A 21476-nucleotide genomic window follows, 5' to 3' on the forward strand; every position below is an offset into this window, starting at 1 on the left:
GGTATACGACAACGGATTGGTGTATCGAAATTCTTTTGATAACTTTTTGCCTTAAGTGTCTCAAGATGATACATACCAATTTTCGTGGCAATTGGACAAAAGCTCTAGGACGAGTTCGAAAAAGTAGGTTTTACGAATAATTCAAAATGGCGGAAAATTTTCATGTCGAAAAAAGACGCCATAGGGTCCAATCGAATCGTCTTGAGCCAATGAATAAGAGAAAGCAATAATTTTGTTTCTAGGGCTTACGGATCAGAAGTTATAAGCAAAAACATAAGTGCAACTTTGGACTGTTGGTGGCGCTAGCGGGTTAGACATAGAGAGTCCAAATTTGCTGTGGGGACACATTGGACTGTCCTCTATCAGTGTGCCAAATTTCATAACTTTCCTACGTACGGTTCTATGGGCTGCCATAGACCGCAATGGCGGAAGAAGAAGAAGAAGAATAACTAATAATAATAATAAGAAAACTAACAAATACAATAGGGTTCTACGCCCCTTCGGGGCTTGACCCCTAAATATAGCTGCAAGCAGCAATGCCGGGGTCAAGCCGAAAAGGGCACAGAAGGATGTAAAATTGAGATTGGATAAGCAGATTGAAGAACCTAGGTAAACCTAATAATTTTGGATGAAAAAACAAAAAGTTATCAACAAAAATAATCTAAGTTCGTGTCTACTGCAATCGTCCTTCTGTTATTGACAATCATGGAACATTAGAGCACTGAAGGACATGCGAGTGGTATTTGCAGTGGTAAACGTAGGTCACATCATGTTACAGCAAGTTTAATCAGTCAAAAGAGACCATCCCCGTGTCTCTACGATGTTCTGATGCAGAGAAAAAGCTCTTGAAAAAACGGTTGATAAGGTATTCTCAATGGTTGCTAGGGAGTGAATTGGCAACCACTAGAGATTATAGTCAAAGCCATGAAAGGAATAATCCATGATGACTCATGATTTTAGATGTGTTGTTGCAGTAGTTTTGGGCAAAAATACCATATTCTATCTCAAAACCAGTAGGTGGCGCATAGACAAAATTGTGCATGCAACATCAGGTCATGATTGTGTTACATCTAGCTAGTTTTATAACTATACACTTTAGTTTAGTTAAGAAACAGTTGTATGACCATAAGGCTGGTTTGTTATCAAAGGTTTTGTTCAATTATAAGGCCATCTAGTGGTGCAAGCATACATTTTTTTGTGTGTGGCCTCAGAATGTGCTCATGCATCAGCGTATCAAATCTGGTGAAAAAATCTCTTTTCGTTACGAAGTTATAACCATTTATGTGTAAAAAACACAAAATTTGAAGGTAATTTTTCGTTTTTTGCAATTTTCGGCCATTTCTGATGAAAATTTTAATATAACACCAATAAAACTTTTTGTTCAGAAGGTAAGGTTAGTTTCTTCCTATGGTGTTTTCGAGTCGATCGGAAAAACACTCGCGGAGATATTCACGTGTGTTTTTTAAGCGCTATTTTGCTGCGCAGGGTTAACCGTAAGGCGAATTCTGGCATGTTTGGTATCGTTGGACTCGGCAACTATTCAGGACTTCTAAAAATCAAGTCCCATCGAAATACGTTGATCACAGCCAAAGTTATAGGTGTATAAATCATTTGTCTGGCCACTAGGTGGCGCTGCGACGAAACTGTGCATGCACCCTCAGTTCCTGACTGGCATCACAAGTACCAAGTGTCGTGTCAATAGGCCTAAGTTTGACGAAGATACAGCCTAAAATCTGTTTTTTTGCGCTCTATGTAAAATTCGTTAAGGGGGTATACGACAACGGATTGCTGCATCAAAATTCTTTTGATAACTTTTTGCCATGAGTGTCTCAAGATGATACATACAAATTTTTGTGGCAATCGGACAAAAGCTCTAGGACGAGTTCGAAAAAGTAGGTTTTATGAATAATTCAAAATTGCGGAAAAATGTTCATGACGGAAAATGACAACATAGGGTTCAGTCGAATTGTCTTGAGCCAAGGAATTAGAGGAAACAAGAATTTCGTTTCTAGGACTTACGGATCAGAAGTTATAAGCAAAAACATAAGTGCAACTTTGGACTGTTGGTGGCGCTAGCGGGTTAGACATAGAGACTCCAAATTTGCTGTGGTGACACATTGGACTGTCCTCTATCAGTGTGCCAAATTTCATAACTTTCCTACATACGGTTCTATGGGCTGCCATAGACCGCAATGGCGGAAGAAGAAGAAGAATAACTAATAATAATAATAAGAAAACTAACAAATACAATAGGGGTCTTCGCCCCTTCGGGGCTTGACCCCTAAATATAGCTGCAAGCAGCGATACCGGGGTCAAGCCAAACATGGCAAAAAATGATTCATACGTGATGACTGTCATGATTTAAGATCTAAGTTTGCATTAGTTTTATGAAAAAATAGCAATTTTTTCGTATCTTGAGACCACTAGGTGGCGTTGTGCCGAAACAATAGATGGTACCTCAGGTCATGACTGTGATGACACATACCAAATTTAGTGTAAATACAATAAAGCGATATGGAGATATAGCCTTAAATGACTTGACCACAAGGGGGCACTGACCAAACAATAAATTGTGACTCAGGTCTTGATTGTGATGACACCCACCAAATTTGGTGTTAATACGATAAAGAGATGAAGAGATATAGCTTCAAATCTTTTGACCACTAGGGGGCGCCGAAAAGTTTACAAGTCCTCCCAGAACATGTTGCTGATGAACCATACCAAGTTTCATAACAATACGCAATTGTGTTTCTGAAATACTTCAATTTAAAGAAAAAATTCAAAATGGCTGACACACAAAATGGCCGACCAAAAACCATTTGGTATCGTTTGACTCGGCATGCCTCACGAAATCTTAAAAGACTAGTCTCATAATTTTACATTCAAGTTTGCAGTAGTTATAAGCAAAAACCGACATATTTTATATCTCGTGACCAGTAGGGGGCAGTGTGACGAAATGGTGCATGCACCCTCAGGTCGTCACTGTTATGACATATACCAAGTCTCATATTAATACGCAAAAGTTTTGCGTAGATACAGGCTCAAACACATTTTGGCGTGCTCGCCTCGCATTCTTTGATGCGTTATACGACAACGGATAGGTCTACCGAAAAGCTTTTGATAACTTTTTGTCTAGAGTGTCTCTAGATGATGCCTACCAAAATTCAAGCCAATCAAACAAGCGCTCTAGGAGGAGTTCGAAAAAGTAGGTCTTCAATATAATTCAAAATGGCCGACAGGAAGTAGGTTTGACTCAGACATACTTGGTACAGTCGGACTCAGCATGAGCCAAGGAATCAATAGAGTGAAGTCTTATGTCATAGTGGCAATTTAATCAAATGAAATAAAGATTTTAAACAATTTATTTACATATCCTGACCACTAGGTGGCGCCGTCCTAAAGATTTATAGGTGCGCTCAGAACATGTCACTGATGAACCATGCCAAATTTCGTAGCGATACGCCATTCTGTTTTTGAAATACTGAACTTAATGAGAAAATTCAAAATGGCCGACACCCAAAATGGCCGACCGAAAACCGTTTGGTATCGTTTGACTCGGCATGCCTCAAGGAATCTAACAAGACCACCTTCATGATTTTAGACTCAAGTTTGAAGTAGTTATAAGCGAAAGTAGGCATTTTTCGAATCTCGTGACCACTAGGTGGCGCTGTGACGAAACGTTGCAGGCACCCTCAGGTCATGACTGTAATGACATATACCAAGTTTCGTGTCGATACACCAAAGTGTTGCGAAGATACGGCCTCACGTCCGTTTTGGCGTGCTCGCCGCCGTATATGTTGTCACGGTATACGAGAACGCATTGGTTTATCAAAAAGCTTTTGATAACTTTTTGTCAAGGGTGTCTATAGATGCTAGATACCAAAGGACATGCAAATCGGACAAACACTCTAGGAGGAGTTCGAAAAAGTAGGTTTTACGGAAAATTCAAAATGGCGGAAAGATGTGCATGACACAAATGACATCAACATGTGCAATTGAATCATCATGCGCAAAGGATTCAGAGGGAACAAGAATTTAGTTTCTAGGACTCACGGGTCAGAAGTTATGAGCATGAACATAAGTGGATGTTTGGACTGTTGGTGGCGCTAGAGGGTTTGAGTCAGACACACCAAAGTTGCTATAGTAACTTCTGAGACTGTCCTCTACATGTGTGCCAAATTTCATAACTTTCCTACGTACGGTTCTATGGGCTGCCATTGACTTTTGGGTGGAAGAACGAGGAACAAGAATAACAATAATAATAATAATAATAAGAAAACTAACAATAACAATAGGGTTCTACGCCCCTTCGGGGCTTGACCCCTAATAAATATAGCTGCAAGCAGCGATACCGGGGTCAAGCCAAACATGGCAAAAAATTATTCATACGTGATGACTGTCATGATTTAAGATCTAAGTTTGCATTAGTTTTATGAAAAAAATAGCAATTTTTTGTATCTTGAGACCACTAGGTGGCGCGGTGCAGAAACAATAGATGGTGCCTCAGGTCATGACTGTGATGACACATACCAAATTTAGTGTAAATACGATAAAGCAATACAGAGATATAGCCTTAAATGACTTGACCACTAGGAGGCACTGACCAAACAATAAATTGTGACTCAGGTCTTGATTGTGATGACACCCACCAAATTTGGTGTAAATACAATAAAGAGATGCAGAGATATAGCCTTAAATGACTTGACCACTAGGGGGCACTAACCAAACAATAAATTGTGACTCAGGTCTTGATTGTGATGACACCCACCAAATTTGGTGTAAATACAATAAAGAGATGCAGAGATATAGCCTTAAATGACTTGACCACTAGGGGGCACTGACCAAAAAATAAATTATAACTCAGGCCTTGATTGTGATGACACCCACCAAATTTGGTGTAAATACGATAAAGAGATGCAGAGATATAGCTTCAAATCTCTTGACCACTAGGGGGCGCCAAAAAGTTGACAAGTCCTCCCAGAACATGTTGCTGATGAACCATACCAAGTTTCATAACAATACGCAATTGCGTTTCTGAAATACTTGAACTTAAAGAAAAATTCAAAATGGCCGACACACAAAATGGCCGACCAAAAACCATTTGGTATCGTTTGACTCGGTATGCCTCAAGAAATCTAACAAGACCAGTCTCATCATTTTACATTCAAGTTTGCAGTAGTTATAAACAAAAATAGACATTTTTTATATCTCGTGACCAGTAGGGGGCAGTGTGACGAAATGGTGGATGCACCCTCAGGTCATCACTGTTATGACATCTACCAAGTCTCATATTAATACGCAAAAGTTTTGCGAAGATACAGGCTCAAACACATTTTGGCGTGCTCGCCTTCGCATTCTTTGATGCGTTATACGACAACGGATAGGTCTACTGAAAAGCTTTTGATAACTTTTTGTCTAGAGTGTCTCTAGATGATGCCTACCAAAATTCAAGCCAATCAAAAAAGCGCTCTAGGAGGAGTTCGAAAAAGTAGGTCTTCAATATAATTCAAAATGGCCGACAGGAAGTAGGTTTGACTCAGACATATTTGGTACAGTCGGACTCAGCATGAGCCAAGGAATCAATAGAGTGAAGTCTTATGTCAGTGTGGCAATTTATATCAAATGATATAAAGATTTAAAAAAAATGTTTACATATCCTGACCACTAGGTGGCGCCGTCCTAAAGATTTATAGGTGCGCTCAGAACATGTCACTGATGAACCATGCCAAATTTCGTAGCGATACGCCATTCTGTTTGTGAAATACTAAACTTAATGAGAAAATTCAAAATGGCCGACACCCAAAATGGCCGACCGAAAACCGTTTGGTATCGTTTGACTCGGCATGCCTCAAGGAATCTAACAAGACCACCTTCATGATTTTAGACTCAAGTTTGAAGTAGTTATAAGCGAAAATAGGCATTTTTCGAATCTCGTGACCACTAGGTGGCGCTGTGACGAAACGTTGCAGGCACCCTCAGGTCATGACTGTTATGACATATATCAACTTTCGTGTCGATACAATAAAGTTTTGCGAAGATAAGGCCTCACGTCCGTTTTGGCGTGCTCGCCGCCATATATGTTGTCAATTTATATGAGAACGCAATGGTCTATCAAAAAGTTTTTGATAACTTTTTGTCTTGGGTGTCTCTAGATGCTACATACCAAAGGACATGCAAATCGGACAAACGGTCTAGGAGGAGTTTGAAAAAGTAGGTTTTACGAAAAATTCAAAATGGCGGAAAGATGTGCATGACACAAATGACATCAATGTGTGCATTTGAATCATCATGAGCCAAGGATTCAGAGGAAATAAGAATTTAGTTTCTAGGACTCACGGGTCAGAAGTTATGAGCATGAACATAAGTGGATTTTTGGACTGTTGGTGGCGCTAGAGGGTTTGAGTCAGACACACCAATGTTGCTACAGTAACTTCTGAGACTGTCCTCTACATGTGTGCCAAATTTCATAACTTTCCTACGTACGGTTCTATGGGCTGCCATTGACTTCAATGGCGGAAGAGGAAACTTAATAATAATAATAAGAAAACTAACAATAACAATAGGGTTCTACGCCCCTTCGGGGCTTGACCCCTAATAATAATAATAATAAGAAAACTAACAATAACAATAGGGTTCTACGCCCCTTCGGGGCTTGACCCCTAAATATAGCTGCAAGCAGCGATACCGGGGTCAAGCCAAACATGGCAAAAAATGATTCATACGTGATGACTGTCATGATTTCACATCTAAGTTTGCAATATTTTTATGAAAAAATAACAATTTTTTTGTATCTTGAGACCACTAGGTGGCGCTGTGCCGAAACAATAGATGGTGCCTCAGGTCATGACTGTGATGACACATACCAAATTTAGTGTAAATACGATAAAGCGATATGGAGATATAGCCTTAAATGACTTGACCACTAGGGGGCACTGACCAAACAATAAATTATGACTCAGGTCTTGATTGTGATGACACCCACCAAATTTGGTGTAAATACGATAAAGCGATACGGAGATATAGCCTTAAATGACTTGACCACTAGGGGGCACTGACCAAACCATAAATTATGACTCAGGTCTTGATTGTGATGACACCCACCAAATTTGGTGTAAATACGATAAAGACATGCAGAGATATAGCTTCAAATCTCTTGACCACTAGGGGGTGCCGAAAAGTTTACAAGTTCTTCCAGAACATGTTGCTGATGAACCGTACCAAGTTTCATAACTATACGCAATTGCGTTTCTGAAATACTTGAATTTAAAGAAAAAATTCAAAATGGCCGACACACAAAATGGCCGACCAAAAACCATTTGTTATCGTTTGACTCGGCATGCCTCACGAAATCTAACAAGACCAGTCTCATAATTTTACATTCAAATTTGCAGTAGTTATAAGCAAAAATAGACATTTTTTATATCTCGTGACCAGTAGGGGGCAGTGTGACAAAATGGTGCATGCACCCTCAGGTCATCACTGTTATGACATTTACCAAGTCTCATATTAATACGCAAAAGTTTTGCGAAGATACAGGCTCAAACACATTTTGGCGTGCTCGCCCTCGCATTCTTTGATGCGTTATACGACAACGGATAGGTCTACCGAAAATCTTTTGATAACTTTTTGTCTAGAGTGTCTCTAGATGATGCATACCAAAAATCAAGCCAATCACACGAGCGCTCTAGGAGGAGTTCGAAAAAGTAGGTGTTCAATATAATTCAAAATGGCCGACAGGAAGTAGGTTTGACTCTGACATATTTGGTACAGTCGGACTCAGCACGAGCCAAGGAATCAATAGAGTGAAGTCTCATTTCAGTGTGGCAAATGAATCAAATGCTATAAAGATTTTAAACAATTTATTTATATATCCTGACCACTAGGTGGCGCTGTCCTAAAGATTTATAGGTGCGCTCAGAACATGTCACTGATGAACCATGCCAAATTTCGTAGCGATACGTCATTCTGTTTGTGAAATACTGAACTTAATGAGAAAATTCAAAATGGTCGACACCCAAAATGGCCGACCGAAAACCGTTTGTTATCGTTTGACTCGGCATGCCTCAAGGAATCTAACAAGACCACCTTCATGATTTTAGACTCAAGTTTGAAGTAGTTATAAGCGAAAATAGGCAGTTTTCGAATCTCGTGACCACTAGGTGGCGCTGTGACGAAACGTTGCAGGCACCCTCAGGTCATGACTGTAATGACATATACCAAGTTTCGTGTCGATACAATAAAGTTTTGCGAAGATACAGCCTCACGTCCGTTTTGGCGTGCTCGCCACCATATATGTTGTCAATTTATACAAGAACGCATTGGTCTATCAAAAAGCTTTTGATAACTTTTTGTCAGGGGTGTCTCTAGATGCTAGATACCAAAGGACATGCAAATCGGACAAACGCTCTAGGAGGAGTTCGAAAAAGTAGGTTTTACGGAAAATTCAAAATGGCGGAAAGATGTGCATGACACAAATGACATCAATGTGTGCAATTGAATCATCATGAGCAAAGGATTCAGAGGAAACAATAATTTAGTTTCTAGGACTCACGGGTCAGAAGTTATGAGCATGAACATAAGTGGATTTTTGGACTGTTGGTGGCGCTAGAGGGTTTGAGTCAGACACACCAATGTTGCTATAGTAACTTCTGAGACTGTCCTCTACATGTGTGCCAAGTTTCATAACTTTCCTACGTACGGTTCTATGGGCTGCCATTGACTTTTGGGTGGAAGAACGCGGAACAAGAATAATAATAATAATAATAAGAAAACTAACAATAAATATAGCTGCAAGCAGCGATACCGGGGTCAAGCCAAACATGGCAAAAAATGATTCATACGTGATGACTGTCATGATTAAAGATCTAAGTTTGCATTAGTTTTAGGAAAAAAATTGAAATTTTTTGTATCTTGAGACCACTAGGTGGCGCGGTGCCGAAACAATAGATGGTGCCTCAGGTCATGACTGTGATGACACATACCAAATTGAGTGTAAATACGATAAAGCAATACAGAGATATAGCTTTAAATGACTTGACCACTAGGGGGCACTAACCAAACAATAAATTGTGACTCAGGTCTTGATTGTGATGACACCCACCAAATTTTGTGTAAATACGATAAAGAGATGCAGAGATATAGCTTCAAATCTCTTGACCACTAGGGGGCACCGAAAAGTTTACAAGTCCTCCCAGAACATGTTGCTGATGAACCATACCAAGTTTCATAACAATACGCAATTGCGTTTCTGAAATACTTGAACTTAAAGAAAAAATTCAAAATGGCCGACACACAAAATGGCCGACCAAAAACCATTTGGTATCGTTTGACTCGGCATGCCTCAAGAAATCTAACAAGACCAGTCTCATAATTTTACATTCAAGTTTGCAATAGTTATAAGCAAACGTAGACATTTTTTATATCTCGTGACCAGTAGGGGGCAGTGTGACGAAATGGTGCATGCACCCTCAGGTCATCACTGGTATGACATATACCAAGTCTCATATTAATACGCAAAAGTTTTGCGAAGATACAGGCTCAAACACATTTTGGCGTGCTCGCCCTCGCATTCTTTGATGCGTTATACGACAACGGATAGGTCTACCGAAAAGCTTTTGATAACTTTTTGTCTAGAGTGTCTCTAGACGATGCATACCAAAAATCAAGCCAATCACACGAGCGCTCTAGGAGGAGTTCGAAAAAGTAGGTGTTCAATATAATTCAAAATGGCCGACAGGAAGTAGGTTTGACTCAGACATATTTGGTACAGTCAGACTCAGCATGAGCCAAGGAATCAATAGAGTGAAGTCTTATGTCATAGTGGCAATTTAATCAAATGATATAAAGATTTTAAACAATTTATTTACATATCCTGACCACTAGGTGGCGCTGTCCTAAAGATTTATAGGTGAGCTCAGAACATGTCACTGATGAACCATGCCAAATTTCGTAGCGATACGCCATTCTGTTTGTGAAATACTGAACTTATTGAGAAAATTCAAAATGGCCGACACCCAAAATGGCCGACCGAAAACCGTTTGGTATCGTTTGACTCGGCATGCCTCAAGGAATCTTACAAGACCACCTTCATGATTTTAGACTCAAGTTTGAAGTAGTTATAAGCGAAAATAAGCATTTTTCGAATCTCGTGACCACTAGGTGGCGCTGTGACGAAACGTTGCAGGCACCCTCAGGTCATGACTGTAATGACATATACCAAGTTTCGTGTCGATACAATAAAGTTTTGCGAAGATACGGCCACACGTCCGTTTTGGCGTGCTCGCAGCCATATATGTTGTGAATTTATACGAGAACGCATTGGTCTATCAAAAAGCTTTTGATAACTTTTTGTCTGGGGTGTCTCTAGATGCTACATACCAAAGGACATGCAAATCGGACGGACGGTCTAGGAGGAGTTCGAAAAAGTAGGTTTTACGGAAAATTCAAAATGGCGGAAAGATGTGCATGACACAAATGACATCAACATGTGCAACTGAATCATCATGAGCCAAGGATTCAGAGGAAACAAGAATTTATTTTCTAGGACTCACGGGTCACAAGTTGTGAGCATGAACATAAGTGGATTTTTGGACTGTTGGTGGCGCTAGAGGGTTTGAGTCAGACACACCAATGTTGCTATAGTAACTTCTGAGACTGTCCTCTACATGTGTGCCAAATTTCATAACTTTCCTATGTACGGTTCTATGGGCTGCCATTGACTTTTGGGTGGAAGAACGAGGAACAAGAATAACAATAATAAATATAGCTGCAAGCAGCAATGCCGGGGTCAAGCCGAAAAGGGCACAAAAGGATGTAAAATTGAGATTGGATAAGCAGATTGAAGAACCTAGGTAGACCTAATAATTTTAGATGAAAAAACAAAAAAGTTATCAACCAAATTAATCTAAGTTCTTGTCTACTGCAATCGTCCTTCTGTTATTGACAAGCATGGAACATTAGAGCACTGAAGGACATGTGAGTGGTGTTTGCAGTGGCAAAACATGGGTCACATCATGTTATAACAAGTTTAATTAGTCAAAAAGACCATCTCCGTGTCTCTACGATGTTCTGATGCAGAGATATAGCTTTTGCAAAAACGGTTGATGAGGTATTCTCAATGGTTGCTAGGGAGTGAATTGGCAACCACCAGTGATTTTAGTCAAAGCCATTAAAGGAATAATCCATGATGACTCATGGTTTTAGATGTGTTGTTGCAGTAGTTTTAGGCAAAAATACCATATTCTATCTCAAAACCAGTATGTGGCGCAATGAAAAAATTGTGCATGCAACATCAGGTCATGATTGTGTTACATCTAGCTAGTTTTATGACTATACACTTTAGTTAAGTGAAGAAACAGTTGTATGACCATAAGGATGGCTTGTTATCAAAGGTTTTGTTCAATTATAAGGCCATCTAGTGGTGAAAGCATACATTTTTTTGTGTAGTCTCAGAATGTGGTCATACATCAGCGTATCAAATCTGGTGAAAAAATCTCTTTTCGTTACGAAGTTACAACCATTTATGTGTAAAAAACACAAAATTTGAAGGTAATATTTTGTTTTTTGCAATTTTCGGCCATTTCTGATGAAAATTTTAATATAATGCCAATAAAACTTTTTGTTCAGAAGGTAAGGTTAGTTTCTTCCTATGGTGTTTTCGAGTCGATCGGAAAAACGTTCGCGGAGATATTCACGCGTGTTTTTTAGGTGCTGTTTTGCTGCGCAGGGCTAACCGTAAGGCGAAATGTGGCATGTTTGGTATCGTTGGACTCGGCGACTACTCAGGACTCCTAAAAAACAAGTCCCGTAAAAATACGTTGATTGCAGCCAAAGTTATAGGTGTATAAAACATTTGTCTGGCCACTAGGTGGCGCTGCAACAAAACTGTGCATGCACCCTCATTTCCTGACTGGCATCACAAGTACCAAGTGTCGTGTCAATAGGCCTAAGTTTGACGAAGATACAGCCTAAAATCTGTTTTTTTGCGCTCTACGTAAAATTCGTTAAGGTGGTATACAACAACGGATTGCTGTATCGAAATTCTTTTGATAACTTTTTGCCGTGAGTGTCTCTAGATGATTCATACCGATTTTCGTGGGAATCCGAAAAAAACTCTAGGACGAGTTCGAAAAAGTAGGTTTTTGGAATAATTCAAAATGGCGGGAAAATTTTCATGACGGAAAATGACGTCATAGAGTGCTTTCGAATCGTCTTGAGCCAAGGAATCAGAGGAAGCAGAAATTTTGTTTCTAGGACTTACGGATCAGAAGTTATAAGCAAAAACATAAGTGCAACTTTGGACTGTTGGTGGCGCTAGCGGGTTAGACACAGAGACTCCAAATTTGCTGTGGGGACACATTGGAGTGTCCTTTATCAGTGTGCCAAATTTCATAACTTTCCTACGTACGGTTCTATGGGCTGCCATAGACCGCATTGGCGGAAGAAGAAAAATTTACTAACAGAAACAATTGCCAATATAGCTGCAAGCAGCAATTACCGGGGTCAAGCCAAAAAGTGCACAGAAGAAAGTAAAGTTGAGTTCGGATGAGCAGTTTAAAGAATTTAGGAAAATCTCTTGATTTCAGACAAAATAATATAACAGTTATCAGCAAAAAAGCTGTGTTCTCATTTAATGAAATCTCTCCCTCTCTTCTCGACTAGCATAATCATAATAACGAGAAAACTGAAGAAAAAGTAAGTGGTGCTTGCAGTGGCAATACTCAGCTCACAAAATGTTACAGTTGTGTTAATGAGTCAAAACAGCCCACCCCCAAGTCTCTACGATGTTCTGATGCAGAGATATAGCTCTTGCAAAAACGGTTAATAAGGTATTCTCATTGGTTGCTAGGGAGTGAATTGGCAAAAACAAGTGATTATAGTCAAAGCCATGAAAGGAGTAATACATGATGACCCAAGATTTTAGATGTTCTGTTGGAGTAGTTTTAGGCAAAAAAAACATATTTCTATCTCAAAACCACTAGGTGGCGCAATGACAAAATTGTGCATGCAACCTCAGTTCATAACTGTGTTACATCTAGCTAGTTTTAGGACTATACACTTTAGTTTAGTGAAGAAACAGTTGTATGACCATAGGGTGGCTTGATTTCAAAGGTTTTGTTTAATTATAAGGCCAACTAGTGGTGCAAGCATACAATTTTTTTTGTGTAGCCTCAGACTGTGGTCGTACATCAGCGAATCAAATATGGTGAAAAAATCTGTTTGCATTACAAAGTTATAACCATTTATGTGTAAAAAACACAAAATTTAAAAGGTAATTTTTTGTTTTTTGCAATTTTCGGCCATTTCTGATGGAAATTTTAATATAACGCCAATAGAACTTTTTGTTCAGAAGGTAAGGTTAGTTTCTTCCTATGGTGTTTTCGAGTCGATCGGAAAAACGCTCGCGGAGATATTTGCGCGTGTTTGTTAAGCGCTATTTTGCCGCACAGGGTTAACCGTAAGGCGAATACTGGCATGTTTGGTATCGTTGGACTCGGCAACTATTCAAAACTCCAGGGAAACAAGTCGCATGAAAATACGTCGATCATAGCCAAAGTTATAGGCCTATAAAACATTCGTCTGGCCACTAGGTGGCGCTGCAACGAAACTATGCATGCCCCCTCAGTTCCTGACTGGCATCTCAAGGACCAAGTGTCGTGTCAATAGGCCTAAGTTTGGCGAAGATACAGCCTAAAATCTGTTTTTTTGCGCTCTATGTAAAATTCGTTGACGCGCTATACGACAAAGGATTGGTTTATCGAAATTCTTTTAATAACTTTTTGCCTTGAGTGTCTCTAGATGCCGCATACCGATTTTCGTGGCAATCGGGTAAAAACTCTAGGACGAGTTCGCAAAAGTAGGTTTTTCGAATAATTCAAAATGGCGGAAAAATTTTCATGACAAAAAATGACGTCATATAGTCTAATCGAATTGTCTTGAGCCAAGGAATCAGAGGAAACAAGAATTTCGTTTCTAGGACTTACGGATCAGAAGTTATAAGCAAAAACGTAAGTGCAACTTTGGACTGTTGGTGGCGCTAGCGGGTTTGAGATAGAGACTCCAAAATTGCTATGGATATTATTTGGACTGTCCTCTGTCAGTGTGCCAAATTTCATAACTTTCCTACGTACGGTTCTATTGGCTGCCATAGACCGCAATGGAACAGGAAGAAGAATAATATATAAGAAAAAGAAAAAGAAAAAGAAAAAGAAGAAAACTAACAGATACAATAGGGGTCTTCGCCCCTTCGGGGCTTGACCCCTAAATATAGCTGCAAGCAGCGATACCGGGGTCAAGCCAAACATGGCAAAAAATTATTCATACGTGATGACTGTCATGATTTAAGATCTAAGTTTGCATTAGTTTTAGGAAAAAAATAGCAATTTTTTTGTATCTTGAGACCACTAGGTGGCGCTCTGTCGAAACAATAGATGGTGCCTCAGGTCATGACTGTGATGACACATACCAAATTTAGTGTAAATACGATAAAGCGATACGGAGATATAGCCTTAAATACCTTGACCACTAGGGGGCTCTGACCAAACAATAAATTGTGACTCAGGTCTTGATTGTGATGACACCCACCAAATTTGGTGTAAATATGATAAAGAGATGCAGAGATATAGCTTCAAATCTCTTGACCACTAGGGGGCGCCGAAAAGTTTACAAGTCCTCCCAGAACATGTTGCTGATGAACCATACCAAGTTTCATAACAATACGCAATTGCGTTTCTGAAATACTTGAACTTAAAGAAAAAATTCAAAATGGCCGACACACAAAATGGCCGACCAAAAACCATTTGGTATCGTTTGACTCGGCATGCCTCACGAACTCTAACAAGACCGCTCTCATAATTTTACATTCAAGTTTGCAGTAGTTATAAGCAAAAATAGACATTTTTTATATATTGTGACCAGTAGGGGGCAGTGTGACGAAACGGTGCATGCACCCTCAGGTCATCACTGTTATGACATATACCAAGTCTCATATTAATACGCAAAAGTTTTGCGAAGATACAGGCTCAAAGACATTTTGGCGTGCTCGCCCTCGCATTCTTTGATGCGTTATACGACAACGGATAGGTCTACCGAAAAGCTTTTGATAACTTTTTGTCTAGAGTGTCTCTAGATGATGCATACCAAAATTCAAGCCAATCACACGAGCGCTCTAGGAGGAGTTCGAAAAAGTAGGTGTTCAATATAATTCAAAATGGCCGACAGGAAGTAGGTTTGACTCAGACATATTTGGTACAGTCAGACTCAGCATGAGCCAAGGAATCAATAGAGTGAAGAGTGATGTCATAGTGGCAATTTAGTCAAAAGATATAAAGATTTTAAACAATTTATTTACATATCCTGACCACTAGGTGGCGCCGTCCTAAAGATTTATAGGTGCGCTCAGAACATGTCACCGATGAACCATGCCAAATTTCGTAGCGATACGCCATTCGGTTTGTGAAATACTGAACTTAATGAGAAAATTCAAAATGGCCGACACCCAAAATGGCCGACCGAAAACGGTTTGGTATCGTTTGACTCGGCATGCCTCAAGGAATCTAACAAGACCTCCTTCATGATTTTAGACTCAAGTTTGAAGTATTTATAAGCGAAAATAGGCATTTTTCGAATCTCGTGACCACTAGGTGGCGCTGTGACGAAACGTTGCAGGCACCCTCAGGTCATGACTGTTATGACATATGCCAAGTTTCGTGTCGATACACAAAAGTTTTGCGAAGATACGGCCTCACGTCCGTTTTGGCGTGCTCGCCGCCATATATGTTGTCAATTTATACGAGAACGCAATGGTCTATCAAAAAGCTTTTGATAACTTTTTGTCTTGGGTGTCTCTAGATGCTACATACCAAAGGACCTGCAAATCGGACAAACGGTCTAGTAGGAGTTCGAAAAAGTAGGTTTTATGGAAAATTCAAAATGGCGGAAAGATGTGTATGACACAAATGACATCAATGTGTGCAATTGAATCATCATGAGCCAAGGATTCAGAGGAAACAAGAATTTAGTTTCTAGGACTCACGGGTCAGAAGTTGTGAGCATGAACATAAGTGGATTTTTGGACTGTTGGTGGCGCTAGAGGGTTTGAGTCAGACACACCAATGTTGCTATAGTAACTTCTGAGACTGTCCTCTACATGTGTGCCAAATTTCATAACTTTCCTATGTACGGTTCTATGGGCTGCCATTGAATTTCGGCGGAAGAACGAGGAAGAAAAATAATAATAAATATAGCTGCAAGCAGCGATACCGGGGTCAAGCCAAACATGGCAAAAAATGATTCATACGTGATGACTGCCATGATTTAACATCTAAGTTTGCATTAGTTTTATGAAAAAAAGCAATCTTTTTGTATCTTGAGACCACTAGGTGGCACTGTGCCAAAAGAATAGATGGTGCCTCAGGTCATGACTGTGATGACACCTACCAAATTTAGTGTAAATACAATAAAGCGATACGGAGATATAACCTTTAATTGCATTGACCACTAGGGGTCACTGACCAAAAAATAAATTGTGACTCAGGTCTTGATTGTGATGACACCCACCAAATTTGGTGTGAATACAATAAAGAGATGCAGAGATATATCCTTAAATGACTTGACCACTAGGGGGCACTCACCAAAAAATAAATTGTGACTCAGGTCTTGATTGTGATGACACCCACCAAATTTGGTGTAAATACAATAAAGAGATGCAGAGATATAGCCTTAAATGACTTGACCACTAGGGGGCACTGACCAAAAAATTAATTGTGACTCAGGTCTTGATTGTGATGACACCCACCAAATTTGGTGTAAATACGATAAAGAGATGCAGAGATATAGCTTCAAATCTCTTGACCACTAGGGGGCACCGGAAAGTTTACAAGTCCTCCCAGAACATGTTGCTGATGAACTATACCAAGTTTCATAACAATACGCAATTGCGTTTCTGAAATACTTGAACTTAAAGAAAAATTCAAAATGGCCGACACACAAAATGGCCGACCAAAAACCATTTGGTATCGTTTGACTCGTCATGCCTCACGAAATCTTACAAGACCAGCCTCATAATTTTACATTCAAATTTGCAGTAGTTATAAGCAAAAATAGACATTTTTATATCTCGTGACCAGTAGGGGGCAGTGTGACGAAATGGTGCATGCACCCTCAGGTCATCACTGTTATGACATATACCAAGTCTCATATTAATACGCAAAAGTTTTGCGAAGATACAGGCTCAAACACATTTTGGCGTGCTCGCCCTCGCATTCTTTGATGCGTTATACGACAATGGATAGGTCTACCGAAAAGCTTTTGATAACTTTTTGTCTGGAGTGTCTCTAGATGATGCCTACCAAAAATCAAGCCAATCAAAGGAGCGCTCTAGGAGGAGTTCGAAAAAGTAGGTGTTCAATATAATTTAAAATGGCCGACAGGAAGTAGGTTTGACTCAGACATATTTGGTACAGTCGGACTCAGCATGAGCCAAGGAATCAATTGAGTGAAGTCTTATGTCATAGTGGCAATTTAATCAAATGATATAAAGATTTTAAACAATTGATTTACATATCCTGACCACTAGGTGGCGCCGTCCTAAAGATTTATAGGTGCACTCAGAACATGTCACTGATAAACCATGCCAAATTTCGTAGCGATACGCCATTCTGTTTGTGAAATACTGAACTTAATGAGAAAATTCAAAATGGCCGACACCCAAAATGGCCGACCGAAAACCGTTTGGTATCGTTTGACTCGGCATGCCTCAAGGAATCTAACAAGACCACCTTCATGATTTTAGACTCAAGTTTGAAGTAGTTATATGCGAAAATAGGCATTTTTCGAATCTCGTGACCACTAGGTGGCGCTGTGACGAAACGTTGCAGGCACCCTCAGGTCAAGACTGTAATGACATATACCAAGTTTCGTGTCGATACAATAAAGTTTTGCAAAGATACAGCCTCACGTCCGTTTTGGCGTGCTCGCCGCCATATATGTTGTCAATTTATACGAGAACGCATTGGTCTATAAAAAAGCTTTTGATAACTTTTTGTCTGGGGTGTCTCTAGATGCTACATACCAAAGGACATGCAAATCGGACGAACGCTCTAGGAGGAGTTCGAAAAAGTAGGTTTTACGGAAAATTCAAAATGGCGGAAAGATGTGCATGACACAAATGACATCAATGTGTGCAATTGAATCAACATGAGCCAAGGATTCAGAGGAAACAAGAATTTAGTTTCTAGGACTCACGGGTCAGAAGTTATGAGCATGAACATAAGTGGACTTTTGGACTGTTGGTGGCGCTAGAGAGTTTGAGTTAGACACACCGAATTTGCTATAGTAACTTCTGAGACTGTCCTGTACATGTGTGCCAAATTTCATAACTTTCCTATGTACGGTTCTATGGGCTGCCATTGACTTCAATGGCGGAAGAGGAAGAATAATAATAATAATAATAATAAGAAAACTAACAATAACAATAGGGTTCTACGCCCCTTCGGGGCTTGACCCCTAAATATAGCTGCAAGCAGCGATACCGGGGTCAAGCCAAACATGGCAAAAACTGATTCATACGTGATGACTGTCATGATTTCACATCTAAGTTTGCAATATTTTTATGAAAAAATAGCAATTTTTTTGTATCTTGAGACCACTAGGTGGCGCTGTGCCGAAACAATAGATGGTGCCTCAGGTCATGACTGTGATGACACATACCAAATTTAGTGTAAATACGATAAAGCGATATGGAGATATAGCCTTCAATGACTTGACCACTAAGGGGCACTGACCAAACAATAAATTATGACTCAGGTCTTGATTGTGATGACACCCACCAAATTTGGTGTAAATACGATAAAGCGATACGGAGATATAGCCTTAAATGACTTGACCACTAGGGGGCACTGACCAAACCATAAATTATGACTCAGGTCTTGATTGTGATGACACCCACCAAATTTGGTGTAAATACGATAAAGACATGCAGAGATATAGCTTCAAATCTCTTGACCACTAGGGGGTGCCGAAAAGTTTACAAGTTCTTCCAGAACATGTTGCTGATGAACCGTACCAAGTTTCATAACTATACGCAATTGCGTTTCTGAAATACTTGAATTTAAAGAAAAAATTCAAAATGGCCGACACACAAAATGGCCGACCAAAAACCATTTGTTATCGTTTGACTCGGCATGCCTCACGAAATCTAACAAGACCAGTCTCATAATTTTACATTCAAGTTTGCAATAGTTATAAGCAAAAGTAGACATTTTTTATATCTCGTGACCAGTAGGGGGCAGTGTGACGAAATGGTGCATGCACCCTCAGGTCATCACTGTTATGACATATACCAAGTCTCATATTAATACACAAAAGTTTTGCGAAGATACAGGCTCAAACACATTTTGGCGTGCTCGCCCTCGCATTCTTTGATGCGTTATACGACAACGGATAGGTCTACCGAAAAGCTTTTGATAACTTTTTGTCTAGAGTGTCTCTAGATGATGCATACCAAAAATCAAGCCAATCACACGAGCGCTCTAGGAGGAGTTCGAAAAAGTAGGTGTTCAATATAATTCAAAATGGCCGACAGGAAGTAGGTTTGACTCTGACATATTTGGTACAGTCGGACTCAGCACGAGCCAAGGAATCAATAGAGTGAAGTCTCATTTCAGTGTGGCAAATGAATCAAATGCTATAAAGATTTTAAACAATTTATTTATATATCCTGACCACTAGGTGGCGCTGTCCTAAAGATTTATAGGTGCGCTCAGAACATGTCACTGATGAACCATGCCAAATTTCGTAGCGATACGTCATTCTGTTTGTGAAATACTGAACTTAATGAGAAAATTCAAAATGGCCGACACCCAAAATGGCCGACCGAAAACCGTTTGTTATCGTTTGACTCGGCATGCCTCAAGGAATCTAACAAGACCACCTTCATGATTTTAGACTCAAGTTTGAAGTAGTTATAAGCGAAAATAGGCATTTTTCGAATCTCGTGACCACTAGGTGGCGCTGTGACGAAACGTTGCAGGCACCCTCAGGTCATGACTGTAATGACATATACCAAGTTTCGTGTCGATACAATAAAGTTTTGCGAAGATACAGCCTCACGTCCGTTTTGGCGTGCTCGCCACCATATATGTTGTCAATTTATACAAGAACGCATTGGTCTATCAAAAAGCTTTTGATAACTTTTTGTCTGGGGTGTCTCTAGATGCTACATACCAAAGGACATGCAAATCGGACGAACGGTCTAGGAGGAGTTCGAAAAAGTAGGTTTTACGGAAAATTCAAAATGGCGGAAAGATGTGCATGACACAAATGACATCAATGTGTGCAATTGAATCATCATGAGCAAAGGATTCAGAGGAAACAATAATTTAGTTTCTAGGACTCACGGGTCAGAAGTTATGAGCATGAACATAAGTGGATTTTTGGACTGTTGGTGGCGCTAGAGGGTTTGAGTCAGACACACCAATGTTGCTATAGTAACTTCTGAGACTGTCCTCTACATGTGTGCCAAGTTTCATAACTTTCCTACGTACGGTTCTATGGGCTGCCATTGACTTTTGGGTGGAAGAACGCGGAACAAGAATAATAATAATAATAATAAGAAAACTAACAATAACAATAGGGTTCTACGCCCCTTCGGGGCTTGACCCCTAATAATAATAATAATAATAATAATAAGAAAACTAACAATAACAATAGGGTTCTACGCCCCTTCGGGGCTTGACCCCTAACAATAGGGTTCTACGCCCCTTCGGGGCTTGACCCCTAAATATAGCTGCAAGCAGCGATACCGGGGTCAAGCCAAACATGGCAAAAAATTATTCATACGTGATGACTGTCATGATTTAAGATCTAAGTTTGCATTAGTTTTATGAAAAAATAGCAATTTTTTGTATCTTGAGACCACTAGGTGGCGCGGTGCAGAAACAATAGATGGTGCCTCAGGTCATGACTGTGATGACACATACCAAATTTAGTGTAAATACGATAAAGCAATACAGACATATAGCCTTAAATGACTTGACCACTAGGGGGCACTAACCAAACAATAAATTGTGACTCAGGTCTTGATTGTGATGACACCCACCAAATTTGGTGTAAATACAATAAAGAGATGCAGAGATATAGCCTTAAATGACTTGACCACTAGGGGGCACTAACCAAACAATAAATTGTGACTCAGGTCTTGATTGTGATGACACCCACCAAATTTGGTGTAAATACAATAAAGAGATGCAGAGATATAGCCTTAAATGACTTGACCACTAGGGGGCACTGACCAAAAAATAAATTGTGACTCAGGTCTTGATTGTGATGACTCCCACCAAATTTGGTGTAAATACGATAAAGAGATGCAGAGATATAGCTTCAAATCTCTTGACCACTAGGGGGCACCGAAAAGTTTACAAGTCCTCCCAGAACATGTAGGTAATGAACCATACCAAGGTTCATAACAATACACAGTT

The 21476-nt window shown here is 39.8% G+C and overlaps 1 protein-coding gene across 1 annotated transcript in view; it reads right to left on the reverse strand.

The window, feature by feature from the left end:
- Window positions 1-21476, reverse strand: part of fras1 (Fraser extracellular matrix complex subunit 1) — a 271538-nt gene that overhangs the window by 100804 nt on the left and 149258 nt on the right. The window lies entirely within an intron of this gene.

The sequence above is a fragment of the Misgurnus anguillicaudatus genome, chromosome 22 (assembly GCF_027580225.2).
Source record: "Misgurnus anguillicaudatus chromosome 22, ASM2758022v2, whole genome shotgun sequence".
Classification (NCBI taxonomy): Eukaryota; Metazoa; Chordata; class Actinopteri; order Cypriniformes; family Cobitidae; genus Misgurnus; species Misgurnus anguillicaudatus.